General features: G+C 41.2%; 1 pseudogene; it reads left to right on the forward strand.

The window, feature by feature from the left end:
- Tpi-rs4 (triosephosphate isomerase related sequence 4) lies at window positions 118-1,405 on the forward strand (annotated as a pseudogene).

A 22,136-nucleotide genomic window follows, 5' to 3' on the forward strand; every position in this document is an offset into this window, starting at 1 on the left:
TGTACTTAAGTCCTTCTGGGTCTGGATGCCCCAGGGCAGTGGTACCCAAAGTGGGCCTCTTCTTTGAGGAGAAGGGAGAGGGTAATGGGGGAGAGATTTGTAAGGGTGGGACTGGAGGTACTGACCTTCAGAGACTTGAGATTAGTACAATGGCGCCTTCCAGGAAGTTCTTCGTTGGGGGCAACTGGAAGATGAACGGGAGGAAGCAGTGCCTGGAAGAACTCATTTGCACCCCGGACGCAGCCAACCTGCTGGCAGACACCGAAGTAGTTTGTGCACGGCCAACCACTTACATCGACTTCGCCAGTCAGAAGTTGGATCCCAAAAGCTCTGTGGCTACACAAAACTGCTACAATGTGAACAGTGGGGCCTTCCCTGGGGAAATCAGCCCTGGCATTATCAGAGTTAGGAGCCACCTGGGTCGTGCTGGGGCACTCGGAAAAGAAGACACGTCTTTGGAGAATCAGATGAGTTGATTGGGCACAAAGTGAACCATGCCCTAGCAGAGGGACTCGCGGTGATCGCCTGCATCGGGAGAAGCTAGGCGAAAGGGAAGATGACATCACTGAGAAGGCTGCTTTCGAGCAAACCAAGGTCATCGCAGATAACGTGAAGAACTGGAGCAAGGTGGTCCTGCCTATGATCCTGTGTGGGCCATTGGGACTGCGACCCCTCAACAGGCCCGGGAAGTACATGAGAAGCTCTGGGGATGATGGGGTGGCTCAGTGCACCCCGATCGTTGATGGAGGGTCTGTGACTGGAGCAAGCCAGCCTGACGTGGATGACTTCCTCGCATCTCTCTAGCCTTTTTGTGGACACCATCAATGCCAAACAATGAGCACTGTCCAACCCTCTCCCTGCCTGCACAGCACGGACAAGGTTGCCCAGAAGTTTAGTAACTGCTCCCACCAGTCACATGCTTCTGATGACATCATCTGTCCCGTCTTGTGGCTTAACCCACACTGTACCCTCCTGAGCCATTTACACTCCCCATAACGGTTGAAACCAGGCCAGTTCCTTTACCACTTACAATGGGTGGAGTCAAGTATGTCACAAAGTGACTTCTTGAGAAGGGAAGGAGGAGAACTGACTGTACTTTGGGCCCTAACAAGTGAAATCGCCATCCATTGGTTTGGGATGGAAACTCATGGCTGGAGCACAGGAAGTGGGCTTCGTGTCACTTTGGCCTGTCACTTACATAGCCTTGGCTCTCTAGCTTCACTCTCAAACCCTACTGGATGTCTGATGCAGAAATTCAGAGCCTCTGGGTCTGAATTCAGTATACATGAAGGCCGAGACCCTCTTACTCTAAGAGGCCTGGGATGGTCCCCTCCCCCACAGTGCCGAAGCCGTGTATTGTGTTTGTGAACCATCCTACAGGTAAGGGAAATAAACACCTGGGCATTAAAAAGGTGGGGGGGGGGGGGACGGGGACTGGAAGGAGAAGAGGGAAGAGGGCTGCAATCAGGATGTAAAGCAAATAAAATCGCTGCATTAGGATAAAAAGCCAAGTGAACTTCCTGCCCCACTTAGTCTTCTTGTCCAGTTCAGGTTGCTGTGCACCTACTACAAAGCGAAAAATCGCCTTTCCTGGCTACTTTCTTTTTTTTTGGGGGGGGGGGGGGTTCGAGACAGGGTTTCTCTGTATAGCCCTGGCTGTCCTGGAACTCACCCTGTAGACCAGGCTGGCCTCGAACTCAGAAATCTGCCTGCCTCTGCCTCCCGAGTGCTGGGATTAAAGGCGTGCGCCACCACGCCCGGCACCTGGCTACTTTCATTTTGTTCCCATGTACCTTCTCCGACAATATAATGCAAGATGCATAAGTAATAAATGACTTAAGGTGACAGTATCTGTGTTCAAGGATATTAAGAGGAGTAAACACATTGTGAAGATTTTGATCTCTAGTGCATTTTGGTTGTGTGAAGGAGAAATGTATCATATTAAGGGAACATATGTCTTTTTAATGTTTGTTATATTTTATTGATTTAAATAGATGTACAGGGGTAGCATATTGACTTCAGACAACCGCTGATGGCTAGTTTTATGAATCAACTTAGCTAGGCTATTGTTGTAGGTACTTTAGTTGCTGTGATAAAATAGCACAATCTAAAGTTATTTATGAAAGAAAAGGTATATTTTGGCTTGTAGTTGAGAAAGATAAGAGTCCGTTGTGTAGGGGAGCACAGAAGCAAAGAGCTAACATCAGATGTGACTGTAAGAGCCGGCACTGAGAAAGCACATTTCCATCTATGTAAAGGAACAGAGAGAATGAACGGAACGTGGAATGTGTATGAACTCTAAAACTCACCCCCAGTCAGGTTGTACCCCCGAAAGGTTCCACATTCTCCCCAAGCAGTGCTCCATGCACTCAATATTTGAACCTGTGAACCTATGGGGGACTGTGGTAGTTTGACTATGCTTGGCCCATGGGGAGTGGCACTATGAGGAGGCGTGGCCTTGTTGAAGGAAGTGCGTCACTGAGGAGGTGGGCTTTGAGAGCTCCTAGTGCTCAAGCTCCTCCCAGTGCAAAAGAGAGAGCTTCCTCCTGGCTGCCAGAAAAGCCAGTCTCTTCCTGCTGGCCTTCTGATAGATGCAGAACTCTGCAGCACGCTGCTGTGTTTTCCATCATGTTGATAATGGACTAAACCTCTGAAAGTGTAAGCCAGCTCCAATTAAATGTTTGTCTTTATAAGAGTTGCCTTGGTCATGATGTCTCTTCACAGCAATAAAAGCCTAACTAAGACAGGGACATTTCTTATTCCAACCACCCGTGGTTCTTTAAAGGAGTTCTGAAAGGCTGCTAGGTAGCTTCAATGCCCTGGATTCTTACAGAAGCAAACTGAAAACTAAGTCCCATTTTCTGAAATGAGAAACAGAGAGAGATGATCTAACTTAATATATCAGAAATGAAAAGAGGGACATTACAATCAATGCTGAGAAATTCAGAGGATCAGGAAAACATACTTTAAAATTCTGTATTTTACCAAATTAGAAAAATTTTTGAAAAATGAATGAATTTCATATATATATATATATATATATATATATATATATATATACACATGTATACATATATATTTATATATATAAAACCACTAAAGTTGGATTAAACTGAAATAAGAAATTTAAACAGACCTATAGCCATCAGTGAAATAGAAACAGTAATTAAAACTCTTTCAACCAAAAGAAAAAAAAAAAAAAGCCCAGGGCCAGATGTAGTTAGTGCAGAATTCTATTAGACCTTCAAATTAACATCAATATTCTTCAAATTATTCCACAAAAAACCATTTCCTAGTCTTTTTATGAGACCACTATTACCCTGACACCAAAATCACGCTAAGACCTTCTCCCTAAAAGGAAATTATAGAACAATATCCCTTATTGTTCTATATATAATCATAGATACAATATATAATAATAAGTATAGATATAAATATTCCCAATAAAATACTTGAAAATAAAATCCAAAAAACACATCAAAAAGATTATCTGCCATCATCAAATTAACTTTATCCCAAAGATGCAAGAATGGTTATATATATATGTGTGTGTGTGTGTGTGTGTGTGTGTGTGTGTGTGTGTGTGTGTGTGAATAAACATGAATAACCATATAAGCAGAGAGAAAAATAATCACATGATTATCTCATTAGATTCAGAAAAGGCCTTTGACAAAATCCAGCAGACTTCATAATAAAAGTCCTGGAGAGATTTGGGATACAAGGGCACACTCTAATAAACACTCAATTTACAATAAGATCATAGCCAACATCAACCTAAATAGAAGAAACTCAAAGCATTTCCACTAGAATCAGGAACAAAATGTTCACTTCCTCCATATCTATCTAATTTAGTACTTGAAGTTTTAGCCAGAGCAATAAGATAACCAAAGGAAATCACGTGGATACAAATAGAAGAGAAAAAAGTCAAAATATCTTTATGAATCTCCACTATACAAAGTGGACCTAAAAACACCTCCTAGAAACTTCTGTGACTGATAAACAGTCTCAGCAAAGTAAAAAGACACGTAGTTAACCCTTAAAAGTCAGTAGCTTTTGCAACTGGTGGTACTACAGAGTGGTGGTGGAACACACTTTTAATCTCAGCACTCAGGAGGCAGAGACAGGCAGATCTCTGAGTTGCAAGGCTAGCCTGTTCTACAGAGTGAGTTTCGGGACAGCCAGCGTTACACAAAGAAACCTTGTCTCCAAAAAAGGAAAAAAAAAGAAAATTAGTAGCTTTTCCCCCCAGGGAGAAATTAGGAAAACAGTACCTTTCACAATAGCCACAATAGCCTCAAACCATACGTGTGTGTGTGTGTGTGTGTGTGTGTGTGTGTGTGTGTGTGTGTGTGTTTTCATGGATCAGGAGGATCAGTAGAATTAATATTGTGAAGATACTATCCTGCCAAATCAATCTACAGATGCAATCTCCAACAACAATCTATTTATCAATTCTGAATAATAGAATAACTGCTGGAGGTAGTTCCACCTGAGATTTAAGTTGTACTGCCAAGCTATAGTAAGAGAAATATCACTGTACAGACACATTGAATAGAGGAATTGAAGTCCCAGACATAATTTTGCATACCACAGAAACCAGATGTTTGACAAATAAGCCAAAAATACACACAATGGAGAAAAGACACCAAACGGGGCTGGTCAAACTGAATGGCTGCATGTAAGAGAATGAAGATTGATCATATCTATTATCCTGCTCAAAATTTAACTCCAAGTGGATTAAGTACCTCAACATAAGACTAGGTACACTGAATCTGATAGAAGAAAAAGTGGGGAATAGCCTTGAAGAACTCAGTGGCACAGGAAAGGACTTTCTGAACTGGACTAACACCAATAATTAATAATGGAAAACACCAATAAATGACTCCTAATCATATACCGCTATACCCATAGATCAGTGCCTGGCTCAGCCATCATCAGAGAAGTTTCTCTCACATTAGATGGGAAGTAACTCAGAGACCCACTACTGGACAACATGCAGGGAGTAAAAGGCTCTGGAACAATCAGTTCCGAATGTTATATTTCCATTAAACCTTCCTCTTGGGTCTCAGGGGTCTATGTGGAAGAAGAGGCAAAAGGTTAGTAAGAGCTAGACATGGTGGATGACTTTGGAGAAACAGTGTCCTCCAGACACAATGGGACCAATGCACATACAAACTCACAGATACTTTGGTGACATGCACAAGACCTGCACAGGTCCAAGCTAGGTGACATGCTAGCACTGGGAAGAGGAAGTGGACACAGGGTCCCACTCCTAACCAAGAAGCTACCTGCAGTAGATACTTGCTAATAAAAGCAACATCAGTTTTCCCCAGTGGAGCATCATTGAGTGTATTAACCACTCTCCGTGCCCAGAACATGCGCCACATGCCCAGAAGTAGCAGGCCAACAACACAAAGCAAGCTTAATAGAATGGTATTTTGTGAACCTTTTGCTTTGCTGTGTTTTGATATTTTTTGTCTTACTGGTCTTTTGCTTGATTGTTTTGATATTCATTTTATGGGGAGGGAGGGTATTTGTTTTCATTTCTGTTTGTTTCTCTCTCTCTTTGAGTGGAGAGAGGGGAAATAATATAAAGTTGGGTGGGTAGGGAGGTGTGAAGGCTCTAGGAGGAGGAGTCGAAAGAACTTCAAAAACATAATCAGGGCTGGTGAGATGGCTCAGTGGGTAAGAGCACCCGACTGCTCTCCCAAAGGACCGGAGTTCAAATCCCAGCAACTACATGGTGGCTCACAACCATCTGTAACGAGATCTGACTCCCTCTTCTGGAGTGTCTGAAGACAGCTACAGTGTACTTACATATAATGAATAAATAAATCTTAAAAAAAAACATAATCATGAAATAAAATATAAAATCTTTTGTAAAAGCCAAAGACAACAATAAAGATTATTGCAATAAGATTGGCAGACTCTTAGCTAAATTAACTAAAAGACACATCTAAATTAACAAAATTAGAGAAGGAGCAGGCCATATAACAACAGACACTGAGGAATTCCAGAGAACCATGAAGACATACAACATGTACCCAACCAAATTGGGAAATCTAAAAGAAATGGATAATTTTCTCCATATATACCAAGGGTAATCAAGATCAGATAAGCAACTTAAACAGACCTATAACCCCTAGTGAAATAGAAGAAGTAATTAAGTCTTTCAGCCAAAAAAATTTAGGGCCAGATGGTGTTAGTACTGCATTCTATTAGAAATTCAAAGAAGAGTTACCCCAATACTCCTCAAATAACTCCATAAAATAGAAACAAAAGAAACATTGTCTTTTTATGAGGACACAATTACTCTGCTGATACCTAAACCACATAAAGACTCAATAGAAAGGAGAACTACAGACCAATTTTCCGTATGAACATAGGTGCAAAATTCTCAATAAAATGCTTGAAAACAAAATCCAAGAGCACATCAAAAAAGAGTATTCACCATAATCATGTGGATTTCATTCCAGAGAAGCTGGAATAGTTCAAATAGGTAGGTAAATTAATAAATGTAATCTACTATATAAACAAACTGAAAGAATAAAGTCCACATTATCATCTCATTAGGTGCAGAAAAGGCCTTTGAAAAAAATCCAACACCCTTCATAATAAAAGTGCTGGAGAGATTAAGGGTACAGGGGATATACTTCAACATAGAGAAAAAAAATAAAAGAAATTTCCACCAAAATCATGAACAAGTCAGGGTTGTTCACTCTCTCCTTACCTATTCAATATTGAAATATTAACTAGAGCAATAAAACCACTGAAGGAGATCAAAGGGATACACATAGGAAAGGAAGAAATCCAAGTATCTTTGTTTAAAAAGTCCACCAAGAAACCCCTTAAAGCCAATAAACACTTTCAATAAAGTGTTACAGTACAAAATGAACATACAAAAATCAGTAGCTCTCAGGGCTGGAGAGCTGGCTCAGAAGTTAAGGGCACTAACTGCTCTTCCAGAAGTCATTCAAATCAGTAGCCCTCCTATGTACAAATGACAAATAGACTGAGAAAAATCAGGAAAACAACACCTTTCACAAAAGCCTCCAAAAATATAAAATTGAGGTAGTTCTAAGTGAAAGTGAAAGACTTCTCACAAAAACTTTAAGACACTGAAGAAAGAAAAGGAAGATACCAGAATATAGAGAGGTCTCCCATATTCATGGATCAGTAGGATTAAAATAGTAAAAATGGTCACCCTACTAAAGCAATCTATAGATTCAATGCAATCCCCATCAAAATCCCTACACAATTCTTCACAGAACTTGAAAGGACAATTTTCAGCTTTGTATGTAAACACACACACATATACACTCACACCATGGTAGCCAAAACATTTCTGAAAGATTAAAGAACTGGTGGAGACATCACCATCCCCAATCTTAAACTGTACTACGGAGCTACAACAATAAAAACATCATGGGAGTGGCACAAAAACAGGCATGTTGATGAATGGAATAGGATTGAAGACCCAGACATAAGTCTACAAACTTATGGACACCTGAATTTGGATGAAGAAACCAGAAATACACGCTGGAAAAAATATAGCATTTTCAATAAATAGTACTGGTCCATCTGGATGGCACTTGTAAAAAAAAGAATGCAAATAGATCCATACTTAATTACCCTGCATAAAACCTGACGCCAAAAGCATCAAAAACCTCAACCTAAGCCCAGATACACTGTGAAGGTATCTGATAGCCCAGAGAAAGTAGGGAACACCTTCGAACTTGTCAGGTTAGGGAAACACTTTCTGAACAGAACACAGATAGCACAGGCACTAAGATCAACAATTAATAAATGGGTTCTCATGAAACTGAAAATCTTTTGTATCGCAAAGGATATCATCATTAGTAGAATATAAAAATATTTTTACCAAGTATATATATAGTAAAGAGCTAATATCGAAACTATATAAAACACTGGACATTAAAACAAAACACCCAATTTAAAAATAGGGTACAGATATAAGTTAAAAAAGTTCTCAAAAGAGAACATTTATGCAATGGAATATTGCTCAGCCATTAAAATAAAGAAAATCATGATTTGCAGGCAAATGGATAGAACAACAACAACAACAACAACAAAAATCATCCTAAGAAAGATAACTCAGACCTAGGAAGACAAATATGGTATGTGTTCGCTTACATGTAGATGTTCATTGTTAAGTCATTGATAAGCAAGCTATAATCTAAATCGACATGGAGCTTAAGTAGAGGGTAAGGGGCAGGCGGCAGAGATGGGTCTACCTAGGAAGGGGAAAGGGTATAATTATAGTTATAGATGGAAGTGGGTGGGGCCTGGAATGGGAGCATCAAACAAGGAGGTAAGAGGGAATGAGGGAGGGAATGCAGGAAGAGAGAGCTGACACTAAGGGCCATATGGAAACTTAATACAGTAGAAGTGTCCTATACATATATTAAGGCAATCTAAATGAAATTGCCAAATAACAGGAAGGGGATCCCCAACTTGACAACTCATGGCCAAATGAAGCTTCCAGTACTGGAAATGACTTACATTTAATCAAGTTGCTGGACAAAGGGGTTCCCTGGGAATCCCCAAATCCAAAATTTTACCCAGGCTATTGATAATTCTCCACTAACTGATGGTAGGTCCCATTGCTGAAGACAGCACCTACACAACTCATTTTACAAGAGAAGTTGAACCAGTGCCTTCACCCCTACAGACTAGTACCCATGATACTGGGAGGTACTGTGCACACTACCAAAGAAGAAAGATAAACACCAACCCAGATACAAATGCTTAGATATGGGAGTGACCCACTAGTGCAATAGTGGCCCAAAGATTGTGGGAATGACCAACCAATATCTTATTTATTTAAGGACCCACACGAAACACTGCTGAGGTAGCCAAGAACCTGAGACTAGATAGACCAAATCTAGAGGAAAGCCAAATTCTACTGTTCTGTTAAAGGAAGGTAGCAATAAAATGACTCTCAATGACATCCTGCTATACTCATAGATTCATGCCTTGCTCAACCACTATCAGAGATGCTTCCTCCTGCAGCAGATAGGAACAAATACAGAGATCCACAGCCAAACAAAATACAGCAAATGAGAGATTTTTGTTGTTGTTGTTTTTGGTTTTTTGAGGCAGGGTTTCTCTGTGTAGCCCTGGCTGTCCTAGAACTCACTCTGTAGACCAGCTGGCCTCGAACTCAGAAATTTGCCTGCCTCTGCCTCTGCCTCCCAAGTGCTGGGATTAAAGGTGTGTGCCACCACGCCCGGCTTTGAGAGATCTTGACACACTCGGCCCTAAAAGATATATCTCCTTCAAATCTCTCTCCTCAGGTCTCAGGGAACTCTGTGGAAGAAAAGATAGAAAAACTATAAGAGCCACAGGAGAGAGAAGACATCAACAAATCAATGCCTTCCAAACACAGCAGGGCTGGTGCAGATCTGAACTCACAGAGTCTGAGGCAGCATGCACAGGGCCTGCATGCGTCTGCACCAGTTGGGGTCCTGGATCTGAAAGAAGAAGTGACACACACACCCATCCCTAACCAAGAAACTATCTCCATTGATAGCTACTTGTAAATGAAAAACTAATTTTACCAATGGAATCTCACTGGGGAAACAAACCACTCTTAAGGTGGCAGGAGCCATATAGGAGAAGCTAAAAACTAGCAGGTGATCCTCCTGAGATAGTTCTGCCATGGAGTAAAAAAATCTAGGACAGATTTGCTCCTTATGCAAGCCAAGGAAATTTTCATTTTAGGAAAGACTCCTGCTATTAATATGCTTTTCCTGATATTATCAAATATATATATATATATATATATATATATATATATATATATATATATATATATATCACTAGGTATTAGCCCACCCTTTTGAGCAGATTTCTGCAAAACAACATCTTGTAGTGATGCTATATAGACAAATAGATGATGTCTTAATTCTTAATGATGATCCTATAAGAATTCCTAAAATTATATGAGTAATTATTAGGCTCTTTTATAATAGGACTGCTATTAAATCCTTTCTGAAGTCAAAGCTGTGTTGAGAACTCTGCCAGTCTTTAAGTGTCACAAGTTAATTGCTTCTGAGATAGTAAGCAGGCAACTGCAACTTAGAGCACATTCCAAGAGGTTGTAAAACCATTAACCAATGGTTGTAAAAAGGGAACTGAGGATTTACTAAAGGTGCAAGGACAGAAGACAAAATATTGACTGAATTTATCTATACAAAACTTCATTAATAACTTAATGACAAAAGTTATGTTTTTTAACTCTCCATGAGCCTGTAGAACTGGTGTGCCAGGATTTTTCCCGTCCAATCAACTAAAATATTAGTGCAGCAGGAGGCCTGTGATTGGAGAGGAAAAAGGAGACAGAGCTAAGCATTGCAGAGACAGAGAGCATCTCAGGAGACAAGGGGAAGCCAAAATGGAGGCAGACGGACAGGAAGAACAATCTGAACCAGCGTGGCTTTAGATAGCCACAGGTAGTTATGATATCATAAAGGTTAGAATAATTGGGATAATTTGTCTAATCTAGGTGGGCAGGTTTTATCATTATCAATTGGTTCTGAAATTATTGTATTGGCTTCTTGGGAATTGAGAATTTATTGATATATATAAATCTGACTTGTTAATTATAAACTTCTAGAGTTTCGATTTATTGGGTTACTAAAATGTGGGATCGCCAACTACTGGGGTTTATGGCAGAGAGGTAACTAGGGGCTCCAGAGAGAAGTGATCCAGAGCTGGGAACATAGCAATTGGTCACTGCGGTAGCTAGCCAGAGACAGAGCCGGTGGAACCACACCTGGCCAGAGAGTTGGGGTGGCTGATCCTGGGGTGGATGGTCATTGCATGGGGCTGGTGTGACAACGATCCTCCAAGGGAACTCCAACCCTGCCAGAGAGTTAGTGAGCAGAGAGTAGTCTAGCGGGACCATGATGGGACAGAGAGTGGTCTGCAGTAATGTAAGAGGCTTGCTGGTCTACTTTAATATTTCCCACAACAAACTGGTAATAGATGATGTTTAGCTAGATAATTACTCTTAATGGATATGCATGTAAACATTCTCTGTTGTAAACTTCTTATTCAATTTATGTTTGAACTTCTAGTGAACTTTTGTTGAAAAAGGGATGCTTGGAAAAGCCATGTGATCCACTTTCCTAGGAAAGGTACAAAAGACTGGGAAAGATCACATTGGAAGATATAACATTGGAGAGATAGCAATGGGAACGTAACACTGGGAATAAAGGCTTTGGGAGTAAGGCATTGGGAGCAGAGCAGTTCATCAGAGCAGGAGGAGACAGCAAGATTAGAAGGAGAATGCAGAGTGGAATAACTTAGAAAATATAAGGCAACTTAAAAAATTGAGAGAGCAATGTGCAGAATGCAGAGGAAAAGAGGAAAAAAGAAGAAGCTGCAGAGAGAGCAGAAGGAGCAGGCAGGCTTCTCCTTACCATGGGACAGAACAGGTCTTTTCTTAATAACAAGGCTAAAGAGAACAAAGCTTTCTTCTTACAGACTTGGTTTTAATTCATGTAGCAATAAAAGGATAGAAGCTTTTTCTTTCTGTATGCATTAAAGATTGGAGCTCATTTTTCATCCAGAATGAGTGAGTTCTTTCTGCACTGGCGCTTGGTCTTTTGCTCCATACACATATGTAAGTATGGATGTATGTGTGTGTGAGTATGTAATTATGAGATAGTAGGAAAGTTGTGCCCAACTGATTTGAATGAAAATTTATTAATATGTGTGCATTAATTTGCATATGGATTTTTGTACGTTTAATCCATATTTGCTTGTGTAAAAGTTTTTCCTTCTGTGAGTGTGATTCTCTTCTCCTGGTTCAATAGAAGTTTATTGCTCCAAACTTCCCCTAGCCCAACAAATGAGAGGCATCTGGACAAAAGGGAAAAGGTTCTAGCAATTAAACCTTTACTTAATCCCCTACTGTTTTATGGTGAGGTGCTAATGCCAGAGACTGCAGTTTCTGGCCCAAAGAGAACTCAAAGAGGTCAGCTATCACACCAAAGTGATTTAGACTTAAGATAGGTACATGTTTTATTATTAAACAGCAACTCTATCTCAAAACAAACAAACAAAACAAGTCTTGCCCACGCCTATGCTCATCCCTGTCCTCTTACCTTCAAGAGAGAGCCAAGAGAGAAGAAGAGCCGGGTATGGACCACAGCATTACGGATAGGCCCCATGCTCAGCAATAGATCACTATAGCCTCCAGCGGCCATGGAGAACTGGATCTACCTGAAAGGGGAGCTGGAAATGAAAAGGAGTGCAAGAGAAGGATGAAGCTAAGACACAAGTTCTCATCAAGGCACAAAGCTTAATTCTGCAGCTATAAAGGGAAAACCCACAAAACCCATCCTTTGTTTCAGCTGGATTATGTTGCAAAGCAAGCTCAGGGGCAGTCTATTCTTCTAAGTTCCTATAGGAGGTTGCAGGTGCAGCAAAGCAGATGACTCCACCTGGGTCCCATTGTGGCAAGCACTCAAGGTCTGTTTAGCTTGGCTCGAGGCTGGGGGAAGGGCACAGATCACCCACACAAAATGAATGCAGCAGGATCTTTTGGGGGTTCTTTGTCTCCGAATGTTAAGTCAGGGCAAGTGTTTGTTTTAATTTTTCTACCTTATAGGTCCTTTCATGTATACATTAGGGCTTCTGGTTTGGGACTGCTATGAGTGTGTATACATGGTGTCTGTGCATTGATATATATTTCTTCCCCCCCCCCTTTTTTTTTGAAACAGGGTTTCTCTGTGTAGCCCTGGCTATCCTGGAACTCACTCTGTATACGAGGCAGGCCTTGAACTCACAGAGATCTGCCTTCCTCTGCCTCCTAAGTGCTGAGATTAAAGGCGTGCGCTGCCACTGCCCAGGTTGATACATATTTCTTGTGCTTCTTTCTTTGGATCTTTTTCTTCTTTGGTTGTTTTGTCATATTTTGATTTTTTTTTTTTGTTATTGGTTTATCTTATTTCATTTTATTATTATTACTTAGATTCCTGTTTGTTTTCTAAGGAGAGAAAAAGGGATGTAGATTCAGATGGGAAGGGAAGGAAGGAGGAACTGGGGGGTGGGGGGGAATTTTGCTAGAATACATTGTATTAAAAAACTACTTTCATTGAACAAAAAGAAAAAAGAGATTATTGAGCAGGTAGCAATACACAACGGAGGCCAAAGTGAACATCACTTAAAGGAAAGTAGGAAGCAAAGAAGTCTTCACTCTGAGTTTTGCATCCACAATTGTATTTTCGTCATAGATCGCAACAAGCAGCCATGCCCAGCTCTCCACACAAACTATTAGTAGAGAAAGAACCCTTTAACGTTTCCTAGAAATAATCCTAAGAGCACATGAAGAAACAGCAGCTCATGAGAATCTTGTACCAAAGGCAAAGCGTGGTTCAAACACATCCAGCTCCATTTAATCATCCTAACATGTGAGGAGATCGTTCCAAAGCTCCTTCCTTTTGATTATCAGAATATTACAACCACAGAATCAGAGGACATTGGAATTTTCACCAGAAGTCTCTTGCTGGGAGAAGCAAAAGGCGGATGCAGCCAGAGGACGAGTCCGACTCCCTGAAAGAGACTTCACAGTTCTGTCAACATGTCAGAGTGCCCGCAGGAGAGACTAGACCCAAGACAAGGATGAGTCAGTAGGCATGGCTGGACCTTGACCAGGTCTGTGTACTTGTGTATAATTTATCTAGTGCCCTCTACTTAAATCAAGCCTCATTTTAGGACTCAAAAGATGGATTTGGGGGTCATTGGGTCCCTTCATCTCCTCCTCTTCTCAATGTAGCCACAGAGAGTAAATAAATCTCCTTTCTCTGCTTCTCACCATTATTTGCTTCTTTAATTGTCCTATTGAGGATGGGAAGACAAGCCTAGCTTGTTAGCTGCCAGGGCCAATGCTCTGACCCTAACAACTCTGACAACATGCCCTCTCTCCTGACTCCGTACCAACTCTGCTTCAGCTGACACAGCTGAGAACACAGGGTTCCCTCCCCCTCTATCTCCAGGAGGATTTCTTTTCTGCAGGACAAGGACATCACCATTTCCCTTCCTGTCTCTATGATGTCTTGTTAGGTGGGAACTCACTAAAGAGATTGCTCCCTTCTGCTGCTCAGTCCACTTATAAAAAGGATGTCCAACCTTGCTCTTGGCATGTGGAGAAGACTGGAGCCCTGTCACCTTAGCAACGGCCAGTGCAGGGGTGGATTTGTGCCAGAAGAAGCAAAATGGGAGGAGCCCTGGAAGCTGCCCTTATCCCTCCACTGAGTATCTAGGACAGCAAAGCTTGCTGTAGTCAGTCCTTACCCAAAAAACACTAGACTGCTGGCTCAGAGAATTCACTTAGAGAAAAAAAAGGAAGGGGACATAAAAAGAGGGAATTCCTAATCTCCACAAAAAAATTCACTCCTGTGTTGGTTTGAATAGGTATGGCCCCATCGACCCACATGTTTAAATGGTTGGACTTAGGGAGTGGCACTATTAGGAAGTGTGGCCTTGTTAGAGGAAGTGTATCACTGTTGGGGCAGGCTTTGAGGTCTCCTACGCTCAAGCTACACCCAGTGTGACACAGTTTCCTTCTGCTGCCTGCCGATCAAGATGTAGAATTCTCAGCTTCTTCCCCAGCACCATGTCTGACGGCACACTGCCAAGCTTCCTGCCATGGTGATAATGGACTAAACCTCTGAAACTGTAAAACAGCCCCAATCAAATGTTTTCCTTTATAAGAGTTGAATTGATCATGGTGTTTTTCACAGCAATAAAGCTAACTAAGAAAACAACAAACTAAGAAAACCCATTTGCAACAGAGCTTGGAGAAGCAGGTTCTAAATAGAAACTGTGATTGACCATTGGGAGCAGGGGCAAAGACCAAGCTAAGCCACAGACTGGCTGCTCTATAGGGCAAGAGCTCAGGCTATGCCAGCTACGAGGAGCCCTCTTGAGAAAATATCAAGTGCTGACCTCAGAAACCATTTCTATAAAGGAGCGATGATTTTACTACATGTGTTGGTAGAGAGATTTATGTACCGGTAAATTCTTGGAAACAGATAAGTAATCGCCTGGTGTTTGTGGTCAGAAGAAAGGAAGAAAGTGTGCCAAACAATTGACTTCCCAGAATGAATATGTGTTGGGCAACAGAACCCATGACTCTCCGGGGAGCAATATTAGATCCTTACCACTGTCAGTGGAGGTATTATCATTGACCCAAGTTACTAAACAAGAAAGTCACTGAGGCAGGGGATTGAAGAAGAAAGAGAGAGGAAGAGGAGGAAGAAGACAAAAGCTTTTATACATTGGATTTTTTACTTTAATCTTAATTATTAATTATGTATATTAGAGTTGTATGTGCTCATAAATGCAGGTGCCCCCAGGAGCTGGAGTTACAGGTGGTCATAAACCACCTGATGTGGATGCTTAGAATTGAGATTGGATCCTCCGCAAGAGCAGTGCTGGAAAAGAATATTCTTGAGGTCATACAAAGAAGCCCAGGACAAAGGTAAAGTAATTCTGCATAACACGCTACACAGTGAGACATTAGTTAGGAATGGCGTCCATAGATGCATGTGTCTGAATGCTTGGCTCATAAAGAGTAGCAATATTAGGAGGTGTGGCCCTGTTGGAGGGAGTGTGTCACTGAATGGGCAGGCTTTGAGGTCAAGTTCAAGCTACATCCAGTGTGGCACACAGTCTCCTTCTGCTGCTTGCAGATCAAGATGTAGCACTCTCAACTCTTTCTCTAGCACCATGCCTGCCTGTAAGCTTCCATGCTTCCTGCCATGATGAGAGTGGACTCAACCTCTGAAACTGCAAGCCAGCCCCAGTTGAATGTTATCTTTTATAAGAGTTGCTGTGGTCATGGTGTTTCTTCAGAGCAATAAAACTCTAACTTAACAAAGACATCAGCTTTGTGTATCATTTTCTCTTTTGTTTGTCTTGTCCCTAATATGTTCAAAGTCTGCTAATAACATTGGCAATAGAAGGCAGCACTAAGTTACTGACCTGGGAACAAATTTAAAATGGTTAAGGACTCTGAAGGTAGATGGTCACATACACACACACAAGTGGGTGATAGTGTTGTTCACCAGTCAGGTCTGCCCATTCCACCACAGCACTGGTCTTGAAGATCAACAAGGACGTGACAGTGGTCATTAAGAGGTTGGTTTATAGCCGGTTGGTGGTGGCGCACGCCTTTAATCCCAGCACTTGGGAGGCAGAATCTGGCAGATTTCTGAGTTCAAGGCCAGCCTGGTCTACAGAGTGAGTTCCAGCACAGCCAGGGCTATACAGAGAAACCCTGTCTCGAAAAACCAAAAAAAGAAAGAAAAAAAGAAAATGATGCTGGGAGGGGCAATTATGCTGAGATAATTGGATGGCTACATGCAAATGAATGAAGCTGGAACCTTACCTCCCAACAGACACAAGAGTAACTCAAAATAAGTGGAAATCCTAAATACTATAGCTAAAAACTATAACGGTTTTTAGCAGAAAACACAAGACTAAATCTTGATGATGTTATGTATATCATATCTGGAAAATGTTTTGTCAAACTGAAGTCATGATAACTTTTCTCTTTCAATTTACTCACTTTACATCCCAAATGCCACCCCTTCCCTCCTCTCCTCCCATTTCCACCCTCACATACCCCTTCCCTTATTACCTCCTCCCCTTCTCAAAGAAGGGAAAGTCCCCATGGGTACCAACCTACCCTGACACATCAAGTCACAGCAGGACTACTAAGCACATCCTCTCCCACTGAGGCCACACAAGGCAGTCAAGCTAGGGGAAGGAGATCCAGAGACAGAGACAGCCCCCCACCCCCACTGCAATTGTTAGAGGACCTACATGAAGACCAAGCTGCACAGCTACTACAAATGTTTAGGGAACTTAGATCTAGCCAATGCATGCTCTTTGGTTGGTGGGTTAGACTCTGGGTCCCCATGCATCCAGGTTAGTGGACTCTGTAGGTCTTCTTGTGGTATCCTTGACTTCTCTTGCTTCCTCAATCCTTCCACCAGTGCTTCCACAAGTCTCCCTGAGCTCTGCCTAATGTTTGGCTGTAGGTCTCTTCATCTGTTTCCATCAGCTGCTGGATGAAACCTCTCAGAAAACAATTATTCTAGGCTCCTGTCTGCAAGCATAGCAGAGTATCATTAATAGTGTCAGGGGTTGGCTCTCTCCCAAGGGTGTGTCTCAAATTAGCCATCCCCTCAACCTCTGCTCCTTCTTTATCCCTGCACATCTTGTAGGCAGGACAAATTTGGTGTAGAATGTTTTGTGCGTGGGTTGGTGTTCTTCTCCCTCCACTGGAAGCCCTGCCTGGCTACAGTGGCTACTTTAGTCTCCATACACTCAGCTGCTAGTAGTCTCAGCTAGGGTCACCCCCATAGCACCTCCCCTGTCCCAGGTCTCCAGCTCCTCCCAGAGGTCCCCCCAACAGATTTCTGTTCTCTTTCCCAGCCTTCTTGTCTTCCACACTCTTCCCACACCTGATCTCTACCTTCATTTCCCCTCTCTACCCCTCTCCTACCTTGTCCCCTCCCTCCACCTGTGAGACCCCAGCTTAAAGCATTTCTCCCTGAAAGGTAAAGCCCCTAAAACATCTCCCCAAGCTTGTTTTCCCTGATCTCTAAAAATACAGCTAGAAAGAAGCTCTTTGTTCTCTTAGCCAGCAAAAAGCCTTTTTGTTTCTATTTTACAACCAGAGATGTGATAATTGTAAAAGACCCAACCAGGCACTTGCCTGGCTTCCTGTGCCAAGGACAAGGAGATAAAAATTCAGAAAGAACTCACTCCCTACTCCTCATGCCTTGTAAATTTCACCAAGGACACCTGGCAGAGAAAAACTCCACCCAACTCCTCCCAACTCCTCCCAATTCCTCAGCTAGCTGTTAAAAGCCCCTTACTGTTACAGCTCAGGGTCAAACTCCCCTGCCCTGCACGGCTAGCTGATAATAAAACCTCTTGCAGTTTGCATCAGGTGTGGTTTTCTCTCGGATCATTGGGGTACTGGCCATCTCATCCTGGGACTTGAGCGGAGGCCCAGCTTTGGGGGTCTTACACACCCACCTAATGTCTGTTTTATATCCCCTTCTGAGTGAGATTCAAGCATCTGCCCTTGGGCCCTCCCTATTTCTTAGCTTCTTTGGGTGTGTGAATTGTAGCATAGTTATTCTTACTTGATGGCTAATGTCCACTTATAAGTGAGAACATACCATGCATGTTACTGGGTCTGAGTAGCCTCACTCAGTATGATATATTCTAGTTCTATCAATTTGTCTGAAAATTCCATAATGTCTTTGTTGTTAATAGATGAGCAATATTTCATTGTGTAAATGTACCATATTTTCTTTATCCATTCTTCAGTTAAGGGGCATCTAAGTTGGTTCCAGCTTCTGTCTATTAAAAGTACAGCAGCTATGAACATAGTTGAATAAGTGTACTTGTGGAACATCTTTTGGGTATATACACAGGAGTAGTCTTTAGGTAGAGCTATTCCCAATTTTTCTGAGAAACTATCAAACTGATTTCCAAAGTGCTTGTACAAGTTTGTACTCTTACTAGCAGTCAAGAAGTGTTCCCCTTGCTCCACATCCTTGCCAGTATGTGCTGTCACTTGAATTCTTTTTTTTTTTTTTTTTTTTTTTTGGTTTTGGTTTTTTGAGACAGGGTTTCTCTGTGTAGCCCTGGCTGTCCTGGAACTCACTCTGTAGACCAGGCTAGCCTCGAACTCAGAAATTTGCCTGCCTCTGCCTCCCAAGTGCTGGGATTAAAGGCGTGCGCCACCACGCCCGGCTGAATTCTTTTTTTTTTTTTTTAAGATTTATTTATTTATTATTATATGTAAGTACACTGTAGCACTGTCTTCAGACACTCCAGAAGAGGGAGTCAGATCTCATTACAGATGGTTGTGAGCCACCATGTGGTTGCTGGGATTTGAACTCAGGACCTTTGGAAGAGCAGTCAGTGCTCTTAACCACTGAGCCATCTCACCAGCCTGTCACTTGAATTCTTGATCTTAGTCATTCTGATGGACGTAAGATGGAATCTCAGAGTCATTTTGATTTTCATGTCTCTGATGACTAAGGATATTAAATATTTCTTTAAATGCTTCTTGGTCTTTAGCTATCCCTCTGTTGAGAAATCTGTTTCGTTCTTTACCCCATTGTATTTAAATCCCCCTTGTGGTTTTCCACCTGTCTACTTTGTTCCCAGAAATGACAACTGAGGCTTATTCTTTAGTGAATAAATGCCTAGACCAAAAGCTTTGTTTGTTCCCTGACTAGTTCATGACTTAATTACCTATTTTTTTCTATTCTAAGTCAAGCCGCATGGTTACCTGGCCCTCAGTTTCATATGACTGTCTTCATCTGTGTCTGGGGTGAATCTGCTGTGCCTCACTATCTCCCAGAATCTTTTCTCTGTACCAGAACTTCTACCTCCCTATTTCCTGCCTAAGCTAGTAGGCCAAGAACATTTTTGTTTTTGTTTTTTTTTCGCTGTGTAGCCCTGGCTGTCCTCGAACTCACTCTGTAGACCAGGCTGGCCATGAACTCAGAAATCCGCCTGTTTCTGCCTCCCAAGTGCTGGGATTAAAGGCATGTGCCACTACTGCCCAGCTCAGGCCAACAACATTTTATTGACCAGTGATGCTTTCATACAGTACAAGAGATCTATGTACTCCCAACCCCATTTTTTAAATTGGGTTATTTGATTTGTCGATGTCTAATTTCTTGAGTCTTTATATATTTTGGATATTAGTTGTTTGTCAGCTATAGGACTGGTGAAGATCTTTTCTCATTCTGTAGACATTTTGTCCTATTGATGGTGTCCTTTGCTTTACAGAAGCTTTTAAGTTTCATGAGGTCCCATTAATTAATTATTGCTCTTAGTGCCTGAGCTACTAATATTCTGCTCAATAAGTTGTCTCCTGTAACAATGTGTTCAAGGTAGTTCTCCACTTTCTCTTGTATTCAATTTAGTATACCTGGTTTTATGTTGAAGTTTTTGGTCCACCCGGACTTGAGTTTTGTGCAGGGTGATAAATATGGTTCTATTTGCATTCTTCCACATGCAGACATCCAGTTAGACCAGCACTATTTGTCAAAGATGTTTTCATTTTTTCCATTGTATGATTCTGCCTTCTTTGTCAAAAAGCAACTGTCTATTGGTGTATGGGTTTATTTCTAGGTCTTTGATTCTATTCCATTGATCTACCTGTCTGTTTTTATTCCAATACTAAGTGGTTCTTATTACTATTGCTCTGTCCTATAGCTTGAAATCAGGGATGGTGATACCTCCAGGAGGTTTGTTTGTTTGTTTGTTTGTTTGTTTGTTTGTTTTTGTACAAGATTGTTTTATATATTCTGGGTTTTTTGTTTGTTTCATAAAAAGTTAAGAATTACTCTTTAGAAGTCTGTAAAAAAATTGAATTTGGAGTTTTGATGTAAATTGTGCTGAACCTGTAGATTGCTTTTGGTAAGATGGCCATTTTTACTATGTTAATCCTACTTCAAATCCAAGATCTTTCCATCTTCTGGTAGCTTCCTCAATTTCTTTCTTCAGAGATTTGAAGTTCTTGTCACACAGGTCTTTAACTTGTTTGGTTAGAGTTACACCAAGATATTTTATACTATTTGTGGCTATTGTGAAGGGTGTTTTTTCCCCAATCTCTTTCTTGGCCCATTTATCATTTGTATAAAGGAAAGCTACTGATTTGTTTGAGTTAATTTTTTATCTGGCCACTTTGCTGAAGGTGTTTATCAGCTATAGTTCTCTGGTAGAATTTTTAGAGTCACTAATATATACTATCATATCATCCACACATAGTGATTACCGTGACTTCTTCCTTTCCAATCCGTATTCTTTAGTTGTCTTATTGCTCTAGCTAGAACTTCAAGTACTATATTGAATAGATAGGGAGAGAGTGGGCAGCCTTGTCTTGTCCCTGATTTTAGTGGGATTGCTTTAAGTTTCTCTCCATTTAATTTGATGTTGGCTATTAGCATGCTGTATATTGCTTTTATTGTGTTAAGGTATAGCCCTTGTATCCCTGATCTCTCCAAGACTTTTAACATGAAGGGGTGTGGGATTCTATTAAAGGCTTGTTCAGCAACTAAGGAGATGATCGTGTGTTTTGTTTGTTTGTTTGTTTATATGTTGGCTTACATTGATGGATTTTCATATATTGACCCATTTTTGGCATGAAGACTACTTGATCATGATGGATGATGCTTTTGATGTGTTTTGGGATTGAGTTTGTAAGTAGTCTGTTGAGTATTTTTGCATCAATGTTCATAAGGGAAATTGGTCTGAAGTTCTTTTTCTCTGTTGAGTCTTCGTGTGGTTTAGGTATCAGGGTGACTGTGGCCTCCTAGAATGAGTTTGGCAATGTTTCTTCTGTTTCTATTTTGTGGAATAATAAATAAATAAGATATTATTTCTTCTTTGAAAATTTGGAAGAAGTCTGAGCTAAAACCATCACGCCATTGCTCTCTTTCCTGGTGTGTTTAATCAAACATCACTTCAGTCCCACTTAGAAACTATTCCCTTCTGTCCGTGGGTCCATGTTGAGTTTTCATGTATAACTGATTTCCCTAAAGATCTTTCTTTTGGACCCAGGTTCAATTCCCAGCACCCAAATGTCAGCGCACAATTATCTGTAACTCCAACTCCAGGGGATCTGACACCCTCACACAGGCATATGTACAGGTAAAATATTGATGCACAATTAAATAAAAGTAAATAAAAAATAATCTGAGCCATCATGCAATTTCTTTCTGGCTTTCTGAGGTATTCAGTCAAACATCATCGCAATTCTACTCAGAAACAAAAACATTCTCCTTTGTCCATGGGCCCGTGGTGGTGCACACCTTTAATCCCAGCACTCGGGAGGTAGAGGCAGGCGGATCTCTTTGAGTTATACGCCAGCTTGATCTATAGAGCTGATTCCAGGGCAGCCAGAGCTGGAAAGGAGATAAGAAAGCTCCTATCTGGAAAAAATAAAAACAAAATAAAACAAAAATGGGTCTCTTTTATAGGTTTGCACTATAGATTTTTCAGATCATGAGAAATTTGACCTAATGAACTTCTCCATGAAAGTACTGGAGACTGAAGAGAGT

This window comes from Mus musculus, chromosome 9 (genome assembly GCF_000001635.26).
Source record: "Mus musculus strain C57BL/6J chromosome 9, GRCm38.p6 C57BL/6J".
Taxonomy (NCBI): Eukaryota; Metazoa; Chordata; class Mammalia; order Rodentia; family Muridae; genus Mus; species Mus musculus.